Genomic DNA, 22,600 nt, shown 5'->3' with positions numbered 1-22,600 from the left:
TATAATGGTGCAAACGATCATATGGGTGTACATAATAAGAATAGAGTATATTAAATATTTGAATAAAATATTTAAGAAAGCATGTACTCTTAACTTTAAAGGAGTAATAATGACATAATGATATGCACACAATAGAATAGGGTATATTAAATATTTGAATAAAATATTTAAAAAAGCATGTACTCTTGACTTTAAAGGAGTAATAATAACATAATGATATACACATAATAGGATAGGGTATATTAAATATTTGAATAAAATATTTAAGAAAGCATGTACTCTTGACTTTAAAAGAGTAATAATGACATAATGATATAACAGGTCACATAGATGCACAAGATAGAATAAGGTATATTAAATATTTGAATAAAATATTATAAATAATAATATAATAATGTAAGAGATCACACATATGCATATAATAGAATATGGTATGTTGAACAAGACAGTATAAGAAGGCATGTACTCTCGGCCCTAAGGGGATATTAATAATATAATCATATGAAAGAGCACAAAATGAGTATAGTGAATAATTGAATGAACATCACAAGGAGACATATACTAATGATTCAAGAAGATATGAATGACATGGTGGACAGACATGATCAACATGAATAAAGGATGAGTGAAAGATAATAAATGCCATGATAACATTCGTGAATGGAAGAAAAATAAAAATGGAACATAACACATGCCAAGCATTTTAAAAACATAATTCCCTACACTTTTTCCTAACGTTTCTTCGAGCTTGCCTCTTGTGTTTGCCCACGGAATATTATTTTTTTGTAGAGAGAGAAGGGAGAGGATTAGTATTTGAGAGGAGTGATTTTCTACCTATGGGTGCTCCCCTATTTATATACGTTTGGGGATGGGGTGGTTGGGGTATTTTAAATTTCAAACTGAGGGTGGTTACTAGGTTCCTATCCGAAATTTCAAAATTCTAATCTTATCTCCTAACCGATTTTCAAACTTCGAATTTAATTTTGTTTCTAGAAGGGGTGGTTGTTACACCTTTTTTTTTTCGGAACAAATATAGTGAAACATGGAGTACTAAGGTTCTAAAAATTGGTTCGGGTCGGCTGGATGGACCGGTCAAATTGTGAACTGTTACTAAATACGGTTGAGTCAAAATTGTCAAATTAAAAAACCGATATTAGATTGCCAAACTAGTTGAAAATCGGTCGGTCGAACTGAACTATAACTCAACCGGTTTTTAAATTGTGTCAAAAATGGTTATGTTTTGGTTGCTGAATCCTATTTCCCCAACTCTCTAAGTTTCCTATCAATTACCCCTCTCTTTTCCAGTCTTCACAATAGGTAGAAGTAGAACACGAAGCAGCACTCACCTGGACGACTGGACCTCGAACTTCTGGTGCAATTTCCGTCCAGTCAACCTTAGCCAGCTCTGTTCGCGCAGCGGCCACTTTCCGTCGCGCAGCCAGTTCTGTTTGATCTTCGAAAATTGATACCACCGCTAGCGTCACTTTCCGTCGTGTAGCCACTTCCTGCCAACGCCAACTCTGTTCCACACTTCCACCCCGTCAGTCACTATCTTAACTCTTGTCAGCCACTGTCCCCGTTAGATCTACTTTTTTTTCAGGCTTCCAGCTTTCCTAGGTATTAATTTTTTCTTTATAATAATAACTGTTGAATAATTGATTAATTGTTGTTAGTTAACCTTGCTGTTGAAGCATTAATTATTGATTAATTGTTGAAACATTGATTAGTTGTTGGGTGCTAAATCTTGCTGTTGAAGCGTTAATTAATTGTTGAATAATTGATTAATAATTAAATAATTGGATAATTGTTGAATAATTTTAAATAATTTTGACTGTTGTCTGCTGAGATTATTGGGTTGGAGTGGGTTGCTGCATGTGATAATGTAATTGGATTGTATTATTATTGGATTATTATTATTAGTAATTTTTAGGTATGGACGAGAGTATCAACCAAGAAACACCTAGAGAAAATAATTCGGTTTCGAATTCTATTGCTTCAAATCTCCAGTAAGTTATGGCGGATTTTGATGATTGATGATAAATTTTGATATTGGTATTTTATGTTTGGTTGGTTGTATACTTGTATTTGTTATTTGACTTTTGAATTTATATTTGAATGAGATCATAATATTGTGGTTTATGTAGTACTTTAATTTAGATGATATTTTTAAAATTATATTAGACTATAATTATATTTTAATGTGTTTATTTATATTTTATTTATTATTTTATTATAAAACGATTTTTTAGTTAAATCATAATCGAACTGATTAAACCAATAAATTAATAAATCCATATTTAGGACGATTCGATGATCGATTCGGTTTTCAGAATCTTGTGGAGCACTATAGTTTCAAGCTAATAAGGTTGATCATGAACTTTATTTGGTCAAAGTTTTGATAATTCAGCGTTGGCTTTGTTGTTTTATAGCAAGACTGAAAGTTTCCAATTTCATTTCGAGTACGATTTCTAAGAGTCGCTAGTCAAAATATGAAACTCTATGTTAATTAGGTAATTTTATTAATTTTCTCATTTTTCTTTTTCAATTACTCATATTGAGGGAGTCAAAAATTGTAATTGAAATGTGATCATATTTCATGTTACTCCGTCTCTACTCTCTATTGAAGACTAAATTTTTAATCTACTATAAACCACCCATTTAACCAGCTGCTAGATTTTACACTTTAGTGATCTAGAGCCAAATTTAATTTATGCTTTATAGATTATGATATTGTCTTGAAAAAATTCATTCTTCAAAATATTAAATGAAATAAAACAAAGACCCTACAAAAATAAAATAAATAGACACTTTCATATTTGAAACCTTTCAAAAATAGTCGAATTTTCCCTCAATTAATAATTAGAAAGATATTAAAAGTTCCTATTACGTAAATAAATAAGTTTTTTATAATTATTGGACTCTATCTAAATTCTGAACTATTCTAAATAGAGGCCTGCTACACATACAAGTCTTTTTGGCTTACAAGTCTTACAAGTTGGCACAAACTCAACAAAAAACACGCATTACACTCCCACATTCAAGAGTAAATAAACGCACGTTATTCAACCACTTCCTGTTTCCAAAGCGCGCTACTCACCATACATTATAAACGACTCTTCTTCTTCCTCCTCTATGAAAACGAGTTTCTTGCTAAATTTGAAGATAATGGAACTTCAGAAATACACCCAAACGATTACAGAAATACACTCAAACGATTACAGAAATACACCCAAAGGATTATAGAAATACACTCAAATGATTAAAGGAATTCACCCAAACGATTATAGAAATACACCCAAAGGATTACAGAAATACACCAAAAGGATTACAAAAACTACACCCAAAAGATTTAAGAAATACACCAAAATTCGTTGAAGTACACCTTATGCATAATTCAGAATTCTTTCTCTTTCTCCTCCTCATCTTCTACTACTTCTTCTTCTTCAAAAACGATTTCAGAGCTTGATATTAAAAAATAATGGGAATCGAGAATAACGAAGAAAGAAAACAGAGAGAAAAGCGCATAAATGAGGAAGGAGAAAGAGAAGGCAAGAAACGAAAGAAAAGAAGAAGAAGAAGAAGAACGTGCAGCAAGAAAAAGAAGAAGGTGCAGTGAAAACGTGCAGTAACGGTTGAAGAATGAGAAAGAGAAAGCAAGAAACGAAAGAAAAGAAGAAGAAGAAAAGGAAGAGGAAGAAGAACGTGCAGTAAGAAGAAGAAGAAGGTGCAGTGAAAACGTGCAGTAATGGTTGAAGAAGGAGAAAGAGAAGGCAAGAAACGAAAGAAAAAAAAGAAGAAAAAGAGGAAGAAGAACGTGCGCAAGAAGAAGAAGAAGGTATACTTATAAAGATTTGTATAAAAAAACGCTTGTATGTGGAGAATTTCTCTTCTAAATAATTAAGCTCTTTCAAGTACCTGCAACTGCAAGCGTTTCTTTCCCTTCGTATATTCAACTATATATTGGTATCTACGTATTAATATAGAAATTTGATCAATTTCGATTTTCGACTAACGATTACTAGTATTCGTAATAACACCCGACGAAAATAATAAAGGAATATATAGTGATCTATTTTGGGTTTAAGATTTTATTAAACCAAATATTTGAAGATATTTTAATAATTATTAATAAAAACTTTTGTTTTAGATTGTACAAAGACCCTATGTGCATTTACAATGAGTCTAATTTTTGTTATTAACTATTTGATCAATAAAAGTCAAATTTAAATTAAAAAATTATTTTGCAACTTCTTGCAACCAAAATTCTCTTTTCAAGAATTAGAATCATATATATTTATGTATATAGAAATAACCGAACAAAATGTGTCTGTTTTATTTTTACTAGTGTCAATGTGTCATATAATATAGTATTGTTTCTTATTTTAAATTTGAATTTTATCTTATTTCAAATTGAATCATATCACATCTTAATTTAAAATAAATTCAGTTAGGATATTATCAAAATTTAAAATTTAAAGTTTAAAATTTATAGTAGAATAACTAATTATTTTTTATCTTTATTTAATATTCTCAATTATCATATTCAGGATTGCTACACATTCAAGTATTTTTTTATCCAAATTTATCTAAGTAGGTCTAACACCAGCAAAAGTCACTCTCATTAAAAGAGGGTCATTACACGTGCTTCTTCTTTCAAATACACGCATACGTCCTCTTCTTCTTCTTTCAAATTCACACATACCTCCTCCTCCTTCTCCTCTCCTCCTCCTTCTTCTTCACACACGCAGATTCTTCTTCTGCTTCTCCTCCTCCTTCTCTTCTTCTTCTTCTTCTCCTCCTCTTCTTTCATTATCGTCATCACCAACAACACCAACATTTTGTTAATAGATTATTTTTTCAATCGAATTGAATGGACGCAGATGTTCTGAATTGAATTGAATTGATAATCTCTAAATTGTAGACACAGGTGTTTTGAATTTGATTTTTTATAATGGATAATGTTCCATTCATTTAGTACTATGCAATTGTTTCACCTTAATAACATGTTCAGTTCATTTTGCAAAAAGATGTTTGAATTTGATTTTGATTTTATATAATGGATAATATTCCGTTCATTTAGTACTTTTTAGTCGAAAATATTTTTGACTAGGACAAGCCAATTCGAAGCTTCGAAAAGAGGTTAAGGTGAGAATAAAGGTCAATTAAATGACACGTGTCCAGGCATTTATTGGGAGTTATTCTGCATGTATTCGATTTAGTCATCTTTGTAAATCGAATGAGAGATCAGTTGAGATATCGAACAGGAGCATGGTGCGCAGAAATCGTGACAGTTCCATTCCTTGGTAACGACGCTGAAAACTTTATACGCACGTTCATACTCTTAATTCTTTGTCACAACTTCGCACAACTAACCAGCAAGTGCACTGGGTCGTCCAAGTAATAAACCTTACGTGAGTAAGGGTCAATCCCACGGAGATTGTCGGCTTGAAGCAAGCTTAAATCTCAGTCAGGCGGATTCAAATGTATTAAGAGATTATAGTGTACTAAAAGATAATTAAAATAGGATAGAGATACTTATGTAATTCATTGGTGAGAATTTCAGATAAGAGTATAGAGATGCTTTCGTTCCTCTGAACCTCTGCTTTCCTGCTGTCTTCATCCAACCATTCCTACTCCTTTCCATGGCAAGCTTTATGTAGGTGATGAGCGGATAATTTATACACTTTTTGACATTGTTTTTAGTATGTTTTTAGTAGGATCTAGTTACTTTTAGGGATGTTTTCATTAGTTTTTATGTTAAATTCACATTTCTGGACTTTACTATGAGTTTGTGTATTTTTTTGTGATTTCAGGTATTTTCTGGCTGAAATTGAGGGACTTGAGCAGAAATCAGATTCAGAGGTTGAAAAAGGACTGCTGATGCTGTTGGATTCTGACTTCCCTGCACTTAAAGTAGATTTTCTGGAGCTACAGAACTCGAAATGGCGCGCTTCCAATTGCGTTGGAAAGTAGACATCCAGGGCTTTCCAGAAATATATAATAGTCCATACTTTGACCAAAAATAGACGACATAAACTGGCGTTCAACGCTAGCTTTCTACCCAAACCTGGCGTCCAACGCCAAAAAAGGAGCCAAAACCAGAGTTGAACGCCCAAACTGGCACAAAAGCTGGCGTTCAACTCCAAGAAGGACCTCTACACGTGCAACACTTAAGCCCAGCCCAAGCACACACCAAGTGGGCCCCGGAAGTGGATTTATGCATCAATTACTTACTCATGTAAACCCTAGTAGCTAGTTTATTATAAATAGGACCTCTTACTATTGTATTTGACATCTGGGGATTACCTTATGATTCTTTGATCACGTTTTAGGGGGCTGGCCATCTTGGCCATGCCTGGACCTTCACTTATGTATTTTTAACGGTAGAGTTTCTACACTCCATAGATTAAGGTGTGGAGCTCTACTTTTCCTCAAAGATTAATGCAAAGTACTACTGTTTTCTATTCAATTCATCTTATTTCGCTTCTAAGATATCCATTCGCACCCAAAAACGTGATGAAGGTGATGATTATGTGTGACGCTCATCACCATTCTCCCCTATGAACACGTGCCTGACAAACACTTCCGTTCTACATGAAATAAGCTAGAATGAATATCTCTTAGATCTCTTAACCAGAATCTTCGTGGCGTAAGCTAGAATGATGGCGGCATTCAAGAGAATCCGGAAGGTCTAAACCTTGTCTGTGGTATTCCGAGTAGGATTCAATGATTGAATGACTGTGACGAGCTCCTAACTCGCGATTGTAGGGCGTTAGTGACAGACGCAAAAGGATAGTAAATCCTATTCCAGCATGATCGAGAACCGACAGATGAATAGCCGTGCCGTGACAGGGTGCGTGAGCATATTATTCACTGAGAGGATAAGATGAAGCCATTGAAAAGGGTGATGCCTCCAGACGATTAGCCGTGCCGTGAGAGGGCCTTGGATCATTTTCCCGAGAGATGACCGAAAGTAGCCATTGACAGTGGTGATGTATCACATAAAGCCAGCCATGGAAAGGAGTAAGACTAATTGGATGAAGATAGCAGGAAAGCAGAGGTTCAGAGGAACGAAAAGCATCTCCATTCGCTTATCTGAAATTCCTACCAATGATTTACATAAGTACCTCTATCCCTATTCTATTATTTATTATTCGAAAACTCCATAATTATTTTATATCTGCCTGACTGAGATTTACAAGGTGACCATAGCTTGCTTCATACCAACAATCTCCGTGGGATTCGACCCTTACTCACGTAAGGTATTACTTGGACGACCCAGTGCACTTGCTGGTTAGTTGTATCGAAGTTGTGAACCATGGTATTGGCACCATGTTCTTGGCGCCATTGCCAGGGAAAGAAAGAGCCATAAATTTTACATAATTAAAGTGTAATCACGATTACGCGTACCAAGTTGCTCACGTTGCCAGGGATTGTTCGAGCCTGGACATCACAATTTCGTGCACCAAGTTTTTGGCGCCGTTGCCGGGGATTGTTTGAGTTTGGACAACTGACGGTTCATCTTGTTGCTCAGATTAGGTCATTTTCTTTTTGTTTTCTTTTCAAAAATTTTTCAAAAAAATATTTCAAAATTTTCTCCTTTGTTTTCGAAAAAAAAAAATTTAATATAAAAATGTTTTCAAAAAATTTTAGATTCAAAAGTTTTAAGAATGAATTCTAGTGTTTCATGAAGCACGTTGAAGCCTGGCTGGCTGTAAAGCCATGTCCTATTCCTTTGGGAATGAGTATGTCAGGCGTGTCATGTCAGAATTACATGCTGAAGCTTGGCTGGCCTTTGGCCATGTCTAGTGTTTTGGACCGGAGCTTTCATTGAAAGCTTGGCTGGCTAGTGAGCCATGTCTAATTCCTGGACTGAAGCTTTAGACTAAGAATGCAAGATTCCTGGAATTCATATTAAAAATTTTGGAATCCTTATTTTTCTTTTACATATAATTTTCGAAAAATACCAAAAAAATTAGAAAATCATAAAAATCAAAAATATTTTTGTGTTTCTTGTTTGAGTCTTGAGTCATGTTATAAGTTTGGTGTCAATTGCATATGCATGTAGCATTTTTCGAAAATTTCATGCATTCATAGTGTTCTTCATGATCTTCAAGTTGTTCTTGGTAAGTCTTCTTGTTTGATCTTGATGATTTTTTGTTTTGTGCTGTATAGTGTTTTTCATATTTATTCTTGAATTCTTGGTGTCTAGGCATTAAAGAATTCTAAGTTTGGTGTCTTGCATGTTTTCTTTGCATTAAAATTTTTTCAAAAATATGTTCTTGATGTTCATCATGACATTCATAGTGTTCTTGGTGTTCATATTGACATTCATAGCATTCTTGCATGCATTCATTGTTTTGATCTAAAAATTTCATGCATTGCATCTTTTTAGTGTTTTTCTCTTGCATCATAAAAATTCAAAAAATCAAAAAAATATCTTTCCCTTTTTCTCTCATCAAATTCGAAAATTTGGATTGACTTTTTCAAAAATTTTTAAAATCAAGTTGTTTCTTATGAGTCAAATCAAATTTTCAATTTGAAAATCCTATCTTTTTCAAAATCTTTTTCAAAAATCAAATCTTTTTCAAAATTCTTAGTTATTTTCGAAAATTCCAAAAATATTTTTCAAAAATCTTTTTCTTATACCAAATTTTCGAAAATAACATAATCAATTAATGTTTTGATTCAAAAATTTGAAGTTTGTTACTTGCTTGTTAAGAAAGATTCAAACTTTAAGTTCTAGAATCATATCTTGTGATTTTTTGTGAATCAAGTCATTAATTGTGATTTTAAAAATCAAATCTTTTTCAAAAACTAATTTCTATCATATCTTTTCAAAAATATCTTCTTATCTTTTTTCAAAAATTTGATTTCAAAATATCTTCTCTAACTTCCTAACTTCTTATCTTTTCAAAATTGGTTTTCAAAATTTGTTTCAACTAACTAACTAACTTTTTGTTTGTTTCTTAACTTTTTCAAAACTACCTAACTAACTCTCTCTCTCTCATTTTCGAAAATATCTTCCCTCTTTTTCAAAATTTCTTTATTTTATTAATTATTTTAATTTTTAAATCTTAATTTTCGAAAATTACTAACATTTTTCAAAAACTATTTTCAAAAATCACTAACTCCTTTTCAAAAATAATTTTCGAAAATTCCCTCCTTCTCTCTCATCTTATTTTATTTATTTATTCATCTACTAACATCTCTTCCTCAAATCATCACCAAATTCGAACCCCCTCTTCTATCTGTGTTCGAATTTCTTCTTCTTTTCTTCTACTAACAATAAGGAACCTCTTTACTGTGACATAGAGGATTCCTCTTCTTTTCTTTTTCTCTCCTCTTTCTTATGAGCAGGGACAGAGAAAAAGACATTCTTGTTGAAGCTGATCCAGAACCTGAAAGGACTCTGAAGAGGAAATTAAGAGAAGCTAAATTACAACAATCCAGAGACAACTTGATTGAAAATTTCGAACAAGTAAAGGAGATGGCAGCCGAACCCAACAACAATGCAAGGAGAATGCTTGGTGACTTTACTGCACCAAATTCCAATTTACATGGAAGAAGCATCTCCATTCCTGCCATTGGAGCAAACAACTTTGAGCTGAAACCTCAATTAGTTTCTCTGATGCAGCAGAACTGCAAGTTTCATGGACTTCCATCTGAAGATCCTTTTCAGTTCTTAACTGAATTCTTGCAGATATGTGATACTGTTAAGACTAATGGAGTAGATCCTGAAGTCTACAGGCTCATGCTTTTCCCTTTTGCTGTAAGAGACAGAGCTAGATTATAGTTGGATTCTCAACCCAAAGACAGCCTGAACTCTTGGGATAAGCTGGTCACGGCTTTCTTAGCCAAGTACTTTCCTCCTTAAAAGCTGAGCAAGCTTAGAGCTGATGTTCAAACCTTCAGACAGAAAGAAGGTGAATCCCTCTATGAAGCTTGGGAAAGATACAAACAGTTGACCAAAAAGTGTCCTTCTGACATGCTTTCAGAATGGACCATCCTGGATATATTCTATGATGGTTTATCTGAGCTATCAAAGATGTCACTGGACACTTCTGCAGGTGGATCCATTCACCTAAAGAAAACGCCTGCAGAAGCTCAAGAACTCATTGACATGGTTGCTAATAACCAGTTCATGTACACTTCTGAAAGAAATCCTGTGAGTAATGGGACGCCTATGAAGAAGGGAGTTCTTGAAGTTGATACTCTGAATGCCATATTGGCTCAGAATAAAATATTGACTCAGCAAGTCAATATGATCTCTCAGAGTCTACATGGAATGCAAGCTGCATCCAACAGTACTCAAGAGGCTTCTTATGAAGAAGAAGCTTATGATCCTGAGAACCCTGCAATAGCAGAGGTAAATTACTTAGGTGAACCTTATGGAAACACCTATAACTCAACATGGAGAAATCATCCAAATTTCTCATGGAAGGATCAAAAGCCTCAACAAGGCTTTAATAATGGTGGAAGAAACAGGTTTAGCAATAGCAAGCCTTTTCCATCATCAACTCAGCAACAGACAGAGAACACTGAACAAAATACTTCTAATTTGGCAAACTTAGTCTCTGATCTGTCTAAGGCCACTGTAAGTTTCATGAATGAAACAAGGTCTTCCATTAGAAATCTGGAAGCACAAGTGGGCCAGCTGAGTAAAAGGATCACTGAAATCCCTCCTAGTACTCTCCCAAGCAATACAGAAGAGAATCCAAAAGGAGAGTGCAAGGCCATTGACATAAGCACCATGGCCGAACCTGTAAGGGAAGGAGATGACGTGAATCCCAAGGAGGAAGACCTCCTGGGACGTCCAGTGATCAATAAGGAGCTTCCCCTTGAGGAACCAAAGGACTCTGAGGCTCATCTAGAGACCATAGAGATCCCATTGAACCTCCTTATGCCCTTCATGAGCTCTGATGAGTATTCCTCTTCAGAAGAGAATGAGGATGTTACTGAAGAGCAAACTGCCAAGTTTCTTGGTGCAATCATGAAGCTGAACCTCCCTTGTTCATCAATGAACTAAGTGATCTGGATCAACTGATATTGCCTCAGAAGAGACAGGATCCTGGAAAGTTCATAATACCCTGTACCATAGGCACCATGATCTTTAAAGCTCTGTGTGACCTTGGTTCAGGAATAAACCTCATGCCCCTCTCTGTAATAGAGAAACTGGGAATCTATGGGGTGCAAGCTGCTAAAATCTCATTAGAGATGGCAGACAGTTCAAGAAAACAGGCATATGGACAAGTAGAGGACGTGTTAGTAAAGGTTGAGGGCCTTTACATCCCTGCTGATTTCATAGTCCTGGATACTGGAAAGGAAGAGGATGAATCCATCATCCTAGGAAGACCTTTCCTGGCCACAGCAAGAGCTGTGATTGATGTTGACAGAGGTGAAATAGTCCTTCAATGGAATGAGAAATCCCTTGTGTTTAAAACTCAAGGATCTCCCTCTGCAACCATGTAGAGGAAGCAGAAAAGGCTTCTCTCAAAGCAGAGTCAACCTGAGCCCCCACAGTCAAACTCTAAGTTTGGTGTTGGGAGACCACAACCAAACTCTAAAGTTTGGTGTTGAACTCCCATATCCAAACTCTAAGTTTGGTGTTGGAGAGTCTCAACAATACTCTGAACATCTGTGAGGCTCCATGAGAGCCCACTGTCAAGCTATTGACATTAAAGAGGCGCTTGTTGGGAGGCAACCCAATGTTTATTTATCTAACTCTATTATTCTTGTTTTTCATGTTTTCTTAGGTTCATGATCATGTGGAGTCACAAAATAAATATAAAAATTGAAAACAGAATCAAAAATAGCAGAAGAAAAATCACACCCTAGAGGAGCATCTGTCTGGCGTTCAGCGCCATAACAGAGCATGGTTCTGGCGCTGAACGCCCAAAATGGGCAGCTTCTGGGCGCTGAACGCCAGAACAGACATGGTTCTGGCGTTCAACACCAGAAATGGCACACAAATGGGCGCTGAACGCCCAAAATGGCCACCAACCTGGCGCTGAACGCCCAGAGTTGGGTACAAAGGCATTTTTACATGCCTAATGGGTGCAGGGATGTAATTCCTTGAACACCTCAGGATCTGTGGACCCCACAGGATCCACTCAGGATCTGTGGACCCCACAGGATCCCCACCTACCTCCACTCACATCCATCCACTCTTCCCCATAAACCTACCTCACAAACTCCACCTACCTTCAAAATTCAAAACCAATTTCCCACCCAAACCCACCCATATGGCCGAACCTTAACCCCCCTCCCTTCCCTATATAAAACCCTCCATTCTTCATCAAATTCCCACAACACACCCCTCTACACCCTTCTTGACCGAAACCACATCTCCCTCTCCCTCTCCATATTTCTTCTTCTTCTTCTTCTATTCTTTTGTTTATTGCTCGAGGGCGAGCAATATTCTAAGTTTGGTGTGGTAAAAGCATAGCTTTTTTGTTTTTCCATTACCATTGATGGCATCTAAGACCGGAGAATCCTCTAGAAGAGGGAAAGGGAAGACAAAAGCTTCCACATCCGAGTCATGGGAGATGGAAAGGTTCATCTCCAAAGCCCATCAAGACCACTTCTATGATGTTGTGGCCAAGAAAAAGGTGATCCCCGAGGTCCCTTTCAAACTCAAAAGAAATGAGTATCCGGAGATCCGACATGAAATTCAAAAAAGAGGTTGGGAAGTTCTAACAAATCCCATCCAACAAGTCGGCATCCTAATGGTTCAAGAGTTCTATGCTAATGCATGGATCACCAAGAACCATGATCAAAGTAAGAACCCGGATCCAAAGAACTATGTTACAATGGTTCGGGGGAAATACTTAGATTTTAGTCTGAAAAATGTGAGGTTGGCGTTCAACTTGCCAAACATGGAAGAGAACGCACGCCCCTACACAAGGAGAGTCAACTTTGATCAAAGGTTGGACCAAGTCCTTATGGACATATGTGTAGAAGGAGCTCAATGGAAGATTGACTCCAAAGGCAAGCCGGTTCAACTAAGAAGATTGGACCTCAAGCCTATAGCTAGAGGATGGTTGGAGTTCATTCAATGCTCAATCATTCCCACTAGCAACCGGTCTGAAGTTACTATAGACCGGGCCATCATGATCCATAGCATCATGATTGGAGAAGAGGTGGAAGTTCATGAGATTATACCTCAAGAACTCTACAAGGTGGCTGACAAGTCCTCCACTATGGCAAGGTTAGCCTTCCCTCACCTCATTTGCCATCTATGTTACTCAGCTAGAGCTTTCATAGAAGGAGATATCCTCATTAAAGAGGACAAGCCCATCACTAAGAAAAAGATGGAGCAAGCAAGAGAGCCCAGTCATGGAGCTCAAGAGGCGCAAGAAGCTCATTTCCATGAGATCCCAGAGATGCCTCAAATGCACTTTCCTCCACAAAACTATTGGGAGCAAATCAACACCTCCCTAGGAGAATTGAGTTCCAATATGGGACAACTAAGGGTGGAACATCAAGAGCACTCCATCATGCTTCATGAAATTAGAGAAGATCAAAAAGCAATGAGGGAGGAGCAACAAAGACAAGGAAGAGACATAGAAGAGCTCAAGGACATCATTGGTTCCTCAAGAAGGAAACGCCACCATCACTAAGGTGGATTCATTCCTTGTTCTTGTTTCTTCTGTTTTTCATTTTCTATGTTATGTGCTTATCTATGTTTGTGTCTTCATTACATGATCATTAGTAGCTAGTAACTGTGTCTTAAAGTTATGAATGTCCTATGAATCCATCACCTCTCTTAAATGAAAAATGTTTTAATTCAAAAGAACAAGAAGTACATGAGTTTCAAATTTAACTTTGAACTTAGCTTAATTATATTGATGTGGTGACAATGCTTCTTGTTCTCTGAATGTATGCTTGAACAGTGCATATGTCTTTTGAAGTTGTTGTTTAAGAATGTTAAATATGTTGGCTCTTGAAAGAATGATGACTAGGAGACATGTTATTTGATAATCTGAAAAATCATAAAAATGATTCTTGAAGCAAGAAAAAGCAGCAAAGAACAAAGCTTGCAGAAAAAAAAAAGGGGCAAAAAAAAAATATAGAAAGAAAAAGAAAAAGTAAGCAGAAAAAGCCAAAAGCTCTTAAAACCAAGAGGCAAGAGCAAAAAGCCAATAGCCCTTAAAACCAAAAGGCAAGGGCAATAAAAAGGATCCCAAGGCTTTGAGCATCAGTGGATAGGAGGGCCTAAAGGAATAAAATCCTGGTCTAAGCGGCTAAATCAAGCTGTCCCTAACCATGTGCTTGTGGCGTGTAGGTGTCAAGTGAAAACTTGAGACTGAGCGGTTAAAGTCAAGGTCCAAAGCAAAAAAAGAGTGTGCTTAAGAACCCTGGACACCTCTAATTGGGGACTTTAGCAAAGCTGAGTCACAATCTGAAAAGGTTCACCCAATTATGTGTCTGTGGCATTTATGTATCCGGTGATAATACTGGAAAACAAAGTGCTTAGGGCCATGGCCAAGACTCATAAAGAAGCTGTGTTCAAGAATCATCATACTGAACTAGGAGAGTTAATAACACTATCTGAAATCTGAGTTCCTATAGATGCCAATCATTCTGAACCTCAATGGATGAAGTGAGATGCCAAAACTATTCAAGAGGCAAAAAGCTATAAGTCCCACTCATATGATTGCAGCTATGTTTCATTGATAGTTTGGAATTTATAGTATATTCTCTTCTTTTTATCCTATTTGATTTTCAGTTGCTTGGGGACAAGCAACAATTTAAGTTTGGTGTTGTGATGAGCGGATAATTTATACGCTTTTTGACATTGTTTTTAGTATGTTTTTAGTAGGATCTAGTTACTTTTAGGGATGTTTTCATTAGTTTTTATGTTAAATTCACATTTCTGGACTTTACTATGAGTTTGTGTGTTTTTCTGTGATTTCAGGTATTTCTGGCTGAAATTGAGGGACTTGAGCAGAAATCAGATTCAGAGGTTGAAAAAGGACTGCTGATGCTGTTGGATTCTGACCTCCCTGCACTCAAAGTGGATTTTCTGGAGCTATTGAACTCGAAATGGCGCGCTTCCAATTGCGTTGGAAAGTAGACATCCAGGGCTTTCCAGAAATATATAATAGTCCATACTTTGGCCAAGAATAGATGATGTAAACTGGCGTTCAACGCTAGCTTTCTACCCAAACCTGGCGTCCAGCGCCAGAAAAGGAGCCAAAACCAGAGTTGAACGCCCAAACTGGCACAAAAGCTGGCGTTCAACTCCAAGAAGGACCTCTACACGTGCAACACTTAAGCCCAGCCCAAGCACACACCAAGTGGGCCCCGAAAGTGGATTTATGCATCAATTACTTACTCATGTAAACCCTAGTAGCTAGTTTATTATAAATATGACCTCTTACTATTGTATTTGACATCTGGGGATTACCTTATGATCCTTTGATCACGTTTTAGGGGGCTGGCCATCTCGGCCATGCCTGGACCTTCACTTATGTATTTTTAACGGTAGAGTTTCTACACTCCATAGATTAAGGTGTGGAGCTCTGCTGTTCCTCAAAGATTAATGCAAAGTACTACTGTTTTCTATTCAATTCATCTTATTTCGCTTCTAAGATATCCATTCGCACCCAAGAACGTGATGAAGGTGATGATTATGTGTGACGCTCAGCACCATTCTCCCTTATGAACACGTGCCTGACAAACACTTCCGTTCTACATGAAATAAGCTATAATGAATATCTCTTAGATCTCTTAACCAGAATCTTCGTGGCGTAAGCTAGAATGATGGCGGCATTCAAGAGAATCCGGAAGGTCTAAACCTTGTCTGTGGTATTCCGAGTAGGATTCAATGATTGAATGACTGTGACGAGCTCCTAACTCGCGATTGCAGGGCGTTAGTGACAGACGCAAAAGGATAGTAAATCCTATTCCAGCATGATCGAGAACCGACAGATGAATAGCCGTGCCGTGACAGGGTGCGTGAGCATATTATTCACTGAGAGGATAAGATGAAGCCATTGACAAGGGTGATGCCTCCAGACGATTAGCCGTGCCGTGACAGGGCATTGGATCATTTTCCCGAGAGATGACCGAAAGTAGCCATTGACAGTGGTGATGTATCACATAAAGCCAGCCATGGAAAGGAGTAAGACTAATTGGATGAAGATAGCAGGAAAGCAGAGGTTCAGAGGAACGAAAAGCATCTCCATTCGCTTATCTGAAATTCCTACCAATGATTTACATAAGTACCTCTATCCCTATTCTATTATTTATTATTCGAAACTCCATAATTATTTTATATCTGCCTGACTGAGATTTACAAGGTGACCATAGCTTGCTTCATACCAACAATCTCCGTGGGATTCGACCCTTACTCACGTAAGGTATTACTTGGACGACCCAGTGCACTTGCTGGTTAGTTGTATCGAAGTTGTGAACCATGGTATTGGCACCGTGTTCTTGGCGCCATTGCCAGGGAAAGAAAGAGCCATAAATTTTACATAATTAAAGTGTAATCACGATTACGCGTACCAAGTTGCTCACGTTGCCAGGGATTGTTCGAGCCTGGACATCACAATTTCGTGCACCAGTAGGGCATCACCGTTGTCAATGGCTACATCCCATCCTCTCTGTGAAAATGGTCCAATGCGCTGTCACTGAATGGCTAATCATCTGTCGGTTCTCGATCATACTGGAATAGGATTTACTATCCTTTTGCGTCTGTCACTACGCCCAACACTCGCAAGTTTGAAGCTCATTACAGCCATCCCTTCCCAGATCCTACTCGGAATACCACAGACAAGGTTTAGACTTTCCGGATCTCAAGAATGGCCGTCCATGGGTTCTAACTTATACCACGAAGATTCTAATTTCTCAGACTCGGTCCTCTGTATTAGATATCTAAGAGATATTCATTCTAGCTTGTTTGCATGTAGAACGGAAGTGTTTGTCAGGCACGCATTCATAAGTGAGAATGATGATGAGCGTCACATAATCATCACATTCATCATGTTCTTGGGTGCGAATGAATATCTTAGAAGCGGAATAAGCTTGAATTGAATAGAAAAACAGTAGTACTTTGTATTAATTCATGAAGAACAGCAGAGCTCCACACCTTAATCTATGGTGTGTAGAAACTCTACCGTTGAAAATACATAAGTGATAATGGAGTTCATTGGTCTTGGCCTCAGAGGGGAACCAGAGTAACCAAGACTTAAAATGATCCGAAGATGTAAATACAATAGTAAAAAGTCCTATTTATACTAAACTAGTTACTAGGGTTTACAGAGATAAGTAAATGATGCAGAAATCCACTTTCGGGGCCCACTTGTTGTGTGCTTGGGCTGAGCATTGATCTTTAAACGTGTAGAGGCTTCTCTTGGAGTTGAACACCAGTTTGTAACCTGTTTCTGGCATTTAACTCCACTTTGCAACCTGTTTCTGGCGTTTAACTCCAGAATGCAGCATGGAACTGGCGTTCAACGCCAGTTTGCGTCATCTAAACCTGGGCAAAGTATGGACTATTCTATATTGCTGGAAAGCCCTGGATGTCTACTTTCCAACGCAATTGAGAGCGCACCATTTGAAGTTCTGTAGCTCCAAAAAATCTACTTTGAGTTCAGGGATGTCAGAATCCAACAGCATCTGCAGTCCTTTTTCAGCCTGAATCAGATTTTTGCTCAGATCCCTCAATTTCAGCCAGAAATTACCTGAAATCACAGAAAAACACACAAACTCATAGTAAAGTCCAGAAATGTGAATTTTAATTAAAAAATAATAAAAATATACCAAAAACTAACTAAATTATACTGAAAACTATGTAAAAATAATGCCAAAAAGCGTATAAATTATCCGCTCATCACAACACCAAACTTAAATTGTTGCTTGTCCCCAAGCAACTGAAAATCAAATAGGATAAAAAGAAGAGAATATACTATAAATTCCAAAATATCAATGAAACTTAGCTCCAATCAGATGAGCGGGACTTGTAGCTTTTTGCCTCTTGAATAGTTTTGTTATCTCACTTTATCCGTTGAAGTTCAGAATGATTGGCATCTATAGGAACTCAGAATTTAGATAGTGTTATTGATTCTCCTAGTTCAGTATGTTGATTCTTGAAAACAGCTACTTTATGAGTCTTGGCCGTGGCCCTAAGCACTTTGTTTTCCAGTATTACCACCAGATACATAAATGCCACAGACACATAATTGGGTGAACCTTTTCAGATTGTGACTCAGCTTTGCTAAAGTCCCCAATTAGAGGTGTCCAGGGTTCTTAAGCACACTCTTCTTTTTGCTTTGGACCTTGACATTAACCGCTCAGTCTCAAGTTTTTACTTGACACCTTCACGCCACAAGCACATGGTTAGAGACAGCTTGGTTTAGCTGCTTAGGCCAGGATCTTATTCCTTTAGGCCCTCCTATCCACTGATGCTCAAAGCCTTGGATCCTTTTTATTACCCTTGCCTTTTGATTTTAAGGGCTTTTGGCTTTTTTTTTTCGCAAGCTTTTGTATTTACTGCTTTTTCTTGCTTCAAGAATCATTTTTATGATTTTTTAGATTATCAAATAACATTTCTCATTTTTCCTTATTCTTCAAGAGCCAACATATTTAACATTCATAAACATTAACTTCAAAAGACATATGCACTATTCAAGCATTCATTCAGAAAACAAAAAGTATTGTCACCACATCAAAATAATTAAACTAGTTTCAAGGATGAATTCGAAACCATGTACTTCTTGTTCTTTTGTAATTAAAATATTTTTCATTCAAGAGAGGTGATGGATTCATATTCATAACTTTAAGGCATAGACACTTAGACACTAATGATCATGTAATAAAGACACAAACATAAATAAACATAAAGCTCAAAAACCGAAAAATAGTAAAATAAATAGACAAGGAGATTAAGGAATGAGTCCACCTTAGTGAGGGTGGCATCTTCCTCTTCTCGAAGAACCAATGGTGCTTTTGAGCTCCTCTATGTCTCTTCCTTGTCTTTCTTGCTCCTCCCTCATAGCTCTTTGATCTTCTCTAATCTCATGGAGGATGATGGAGTGCTCTTGATACTCCACCCTTAGTTGTCCCATGTTGGAACTTAATTCTCCTAGGGAGGTGTTGATTTGCTCCTAATAGTTTTGTGGAGGAAGGTGCATCCCCTAAGGCATCTCAGGGATTTTATGGTGAGTAATTTCCTCATGCTCATGTTGAGGTCCATGATCTCTTATTTGCTCCATCCTTTTCTTAGTGATGGGCTTGTCCTCTTCAATGAGGATGTCTCCCTCTATGTCAATTCCAGCCGAATTGCAGAGGTGGCAAATGAGGTAAGGAAAGGCTAACCTTACCCAAGTGGAGGACTTGTCAGCCACCTTGTAAAGTTCTTGAGGTATAATCTCATGAACTTCCACCTCTTCTCTAATCATGATACTATGGATCATGATGGCCCGGTCTATAGTAACTTCAGTCCGGTTACTAGTAGGAATGATTGAGCGTTGAATGAACTCTAGCCATCCCCTAGCCATTGGTTTGAGGTCATGCCTTCTTAGTTGAACCGGCTTGCCTCTTGAGTCAATTTTCCATTGAGCTCCTTCCTCATATATGTCTATGAGGACTTGGTCCAACCTTTGATCAAAGTTGACCCTTCTTGTGTAGGGGCGTGCATTTTCTTCCATCATTGGCAAGTTGAACGCCAGCCTTACATTTTCCAGATTGAAATCTAAGTATTTCCCCCGAACCATGGTAAGCCAATGCTTCGGATTCGGGTTTACACTTTGATCATGGTTCCTAGTGATCCATGCGTTTGCATAGAACTCTCGAACCATTAGGATCCCGACTTATTGAATGGGGTTGGTGAGAACTTCCCAACCTCTTCTTTAGATCTCAAGTCAGATCTCCAGATACTCATTCTTTTTTAGCTTGAAAGGAACCTCAGGGATCACTTTCTTCTTGGCCACAACTTCATAGAAGTGGTCTTGATGGACCTTTGAGATGAATCTCTCCATCTCCCATGGCTCAGAGGTAGAAGCAATTGCCTTCCCTTTCCTCTTTCTAGAGGTTTCTCTGGCCTTAGGTGCCATAAATGGTTATGGAAAAACAAAAAGCTATGCTTTTACCACACCAAACTTAAAATATTTGCTCGTCCCCGAGCAAAAGAAGAAAGAAAGAAGTAGAAGAAGAAGAAAAATGGAGGAGAGGGAGAAAGATATGGTTTCAGCCAAGGGGAAGAAGAGAGGGTTGTGTTGTGTGAAATAGAAGAAGGAATGAGGGGTTTATATAGAAGTGGGGAGGGGTTTAGGTTTCGGCCATTTAGGGTTGGGTTTGGGAGGGAAAATATTTTGAATTAGAAGGTAGGTGGGTTTTTTGGGGAAGAGAGGATGGATGTGAGTGGTGAAGAGGTGATGGGGAAGAGTGATTGAGTTGATTGGTGAGGGGTATTTGGGGAAGAGTGTTATGAAAAGGTGTGAAGAGAAGAAAGGTAGGTGGGGATCCTGTGGGGTCCACAGATCCTGTGGTGATCCTGTGGGGTCCACAGATCCTGAGGTGTCAAGGATTGTTCATCCATGCACCTTTCAGATGTGTAAAACGCCCTATACATGCAATCCTGGCGTTTAACGCCAGACTGCTGCCTGTTTCTGGCGTTAAACGCCACTTCCATGCTCTGTTCTGGCATTTAACACCAGGTAGATGCTTGTTTCTGGCGTTAAACGCCAGACAGATGCTTGTTTCTGGCGTTTAAACGCCAGACTGTTCTCCTCCAGGGTGTGCTGTTTTTCATTCTATTTTTCACTCTGTTTTTGATTTTTCAGTAGTTTTTGTAACTTTACATGATCATCAACCTAATAAAATATGAAATAACAAAGAGAAAATAAAATAGATATGATTAAATAACATTGGGTTGCCTCCCAACAAGCGCTTCTTTAATGTCAATAGCTTGACAGTGAGCTCTCATGGAGCCTCACAGATAATCAGAGCAAGGTTAGAACTTCCCAACACCAAACTTAGAGTTTGGTTGTGGCCTCCCAACACCAAACTTAGAGTTTGACTTTAGAGGCTTTGGTTGACTCTGCAGTGAGAGAAGCTTTTCATGCTTCCTCTCCATGGTTACAGAAGAAGATCCTTGAGTTTTAAACACAAGATTGTCCTCATTCAGTTGAAGGATCAATTCTCCTCTGTCCACATCAATCACATCTCTTGCTGTGGCTAGGAAGGGTCTTCCAAGGATGATGGATTCATCCTCATCCTTCCCAGTGTCTAGGATTATGAAATCATCAGGGATGTAAAGGCCTTCAACCTTTACTAGTACGTCCTCTACTTGTCCATAAGCCTGTTTTCTTGAGTTATCTGCCATCTCTAATGAGATTCTAGCAGCTTGCACCTCAAAGATTCCCAGTTTCTCCATTACAGAGAGTGGCATGAGGTTTATCCCTGACCCAAGGTCATATAGAGCCTTCTCAAAGGTCATGGTGCCTATGGTACAAGGTATTAAGAACTTTCCAGGATCCTGTTTCTTCTGAGGTAATGTTAGTTGATCCAGATCACTCAGTTCATTGATGAGCAAGGGAGGTTCATCTTCCCAAGTCTCATTACCAAATAATTTGGCATTCAGCTTCATGATTGCACCAAGGTACTTGGCAACTTGCTCTTCAGTAACATTCTTATTCTCTTCGAAAGAAGAATACTCATCAGAGCTCATGAAGGGCATAAGGAGGTTTAATGGAATCTCTATGGTCTCTAGATGAGCCTCAGATTCTTTTAGTTCCTCAGAGGAAAACTCCTTATTGATTGCTGGACGTCCCAAGAGGTCTTCCTCACTGGGATTCACGTCCTCTCCCTCCCTTGTAGGTTCGGCCATGATGGTTAAATCAATGGCCTTGCACTCTCTCTTTGGATTCTCTTCTGTATTGCTTGGGAGAGTACTAGGAGGGGTTTCAGTAACTCTTTTACTCAGCTGGCCCACTTGTGCCTCCAGATTTCTAATGGAGGACCTTATTTCATTCATGAAACTTAAAGTGGCCTTAGATAGATCAGAGACTATATTTTCTAAGCTAGATGGATTCTGCTCAGAATTCTCTGTCTGTTGCTGAGTGGATGATGGAAAAGGCTTGCTATTGCTAAACCTGTTTCTTCCACCATTGTTAAAGCCTTGTTGAGGCTTTTGTTGATCCTTCCATGAGAAATTTGGATGATTTCTCCATGAGGGATTATAGGTGTTTCCATAGGGTTCACCCATGTAATTCACCTCTGCTATTGCAGGGTTCTCAGGATCATAAGCTTCTTCTTCAGAAGATGCCTCTATAGTACTGTTGGATGATTCCTTCAATCCATTCAGACTCTGAGAGATCATATTGACTTGCTGAGTTAATATTTTATTCTGAGCCAATATGGCATTCAGAGTATCAATTTCAAGAACTCCCTTCCTCATAGGCGTCCCATTACTCACAGGATTCCTTTCAGAAGTGTACATGAACTGGTTATTTGCAACCATGTCAATGAGTTCTTGAGCTTCTGCAGGCGTTTTCTTTAGGTGAATAGATCCACCTGCAGAGTGGTCCAGTGACATCTTTGATAGCTCAGACAGACCATCATAGAATATATCCATGATGGTCCATTCTGA

General features: G+C 37.9%; 1 non-coding gene across 1 annotated transcript; it reads right to left on the bottom strand.

Annotated features, from left to right (window-relative positions):
* Positions 1 to 9,886: 9,886 nt before the first annotated feature.
* Positions 9,887 to 9,994, bottom strand: LOC148568543 (small nucleolar RNA R71). The gene has a single exon (XR_015881852.1). It is a non-coding gene; the product is annotated as a small nucleolar RNA R71 (small nucleolar RNA).
* Positions 9,995 to 22,600: the final 12,606 nt, after the last annotated feature.

The sequence above is a fragment of the Arachis ipaensis genome, chromosome B4 (genome assembly GCF_059453495.1).
Source record: "Arachis ipaensis isolate K30076 ecotype BB chromosome B4, ASM5945349v1, whole genome shotgun sequence".
NCBI classification, from domain to species: Eukaryota; Viridiplantae; Streptophyta; class Magnoliopsida; order Fabales; family Fabaceae; genus Arachis; species Arachis ipaensis.
This window is presented reverse-complemented; position numbering and strand designations above follow the sequence as displayed.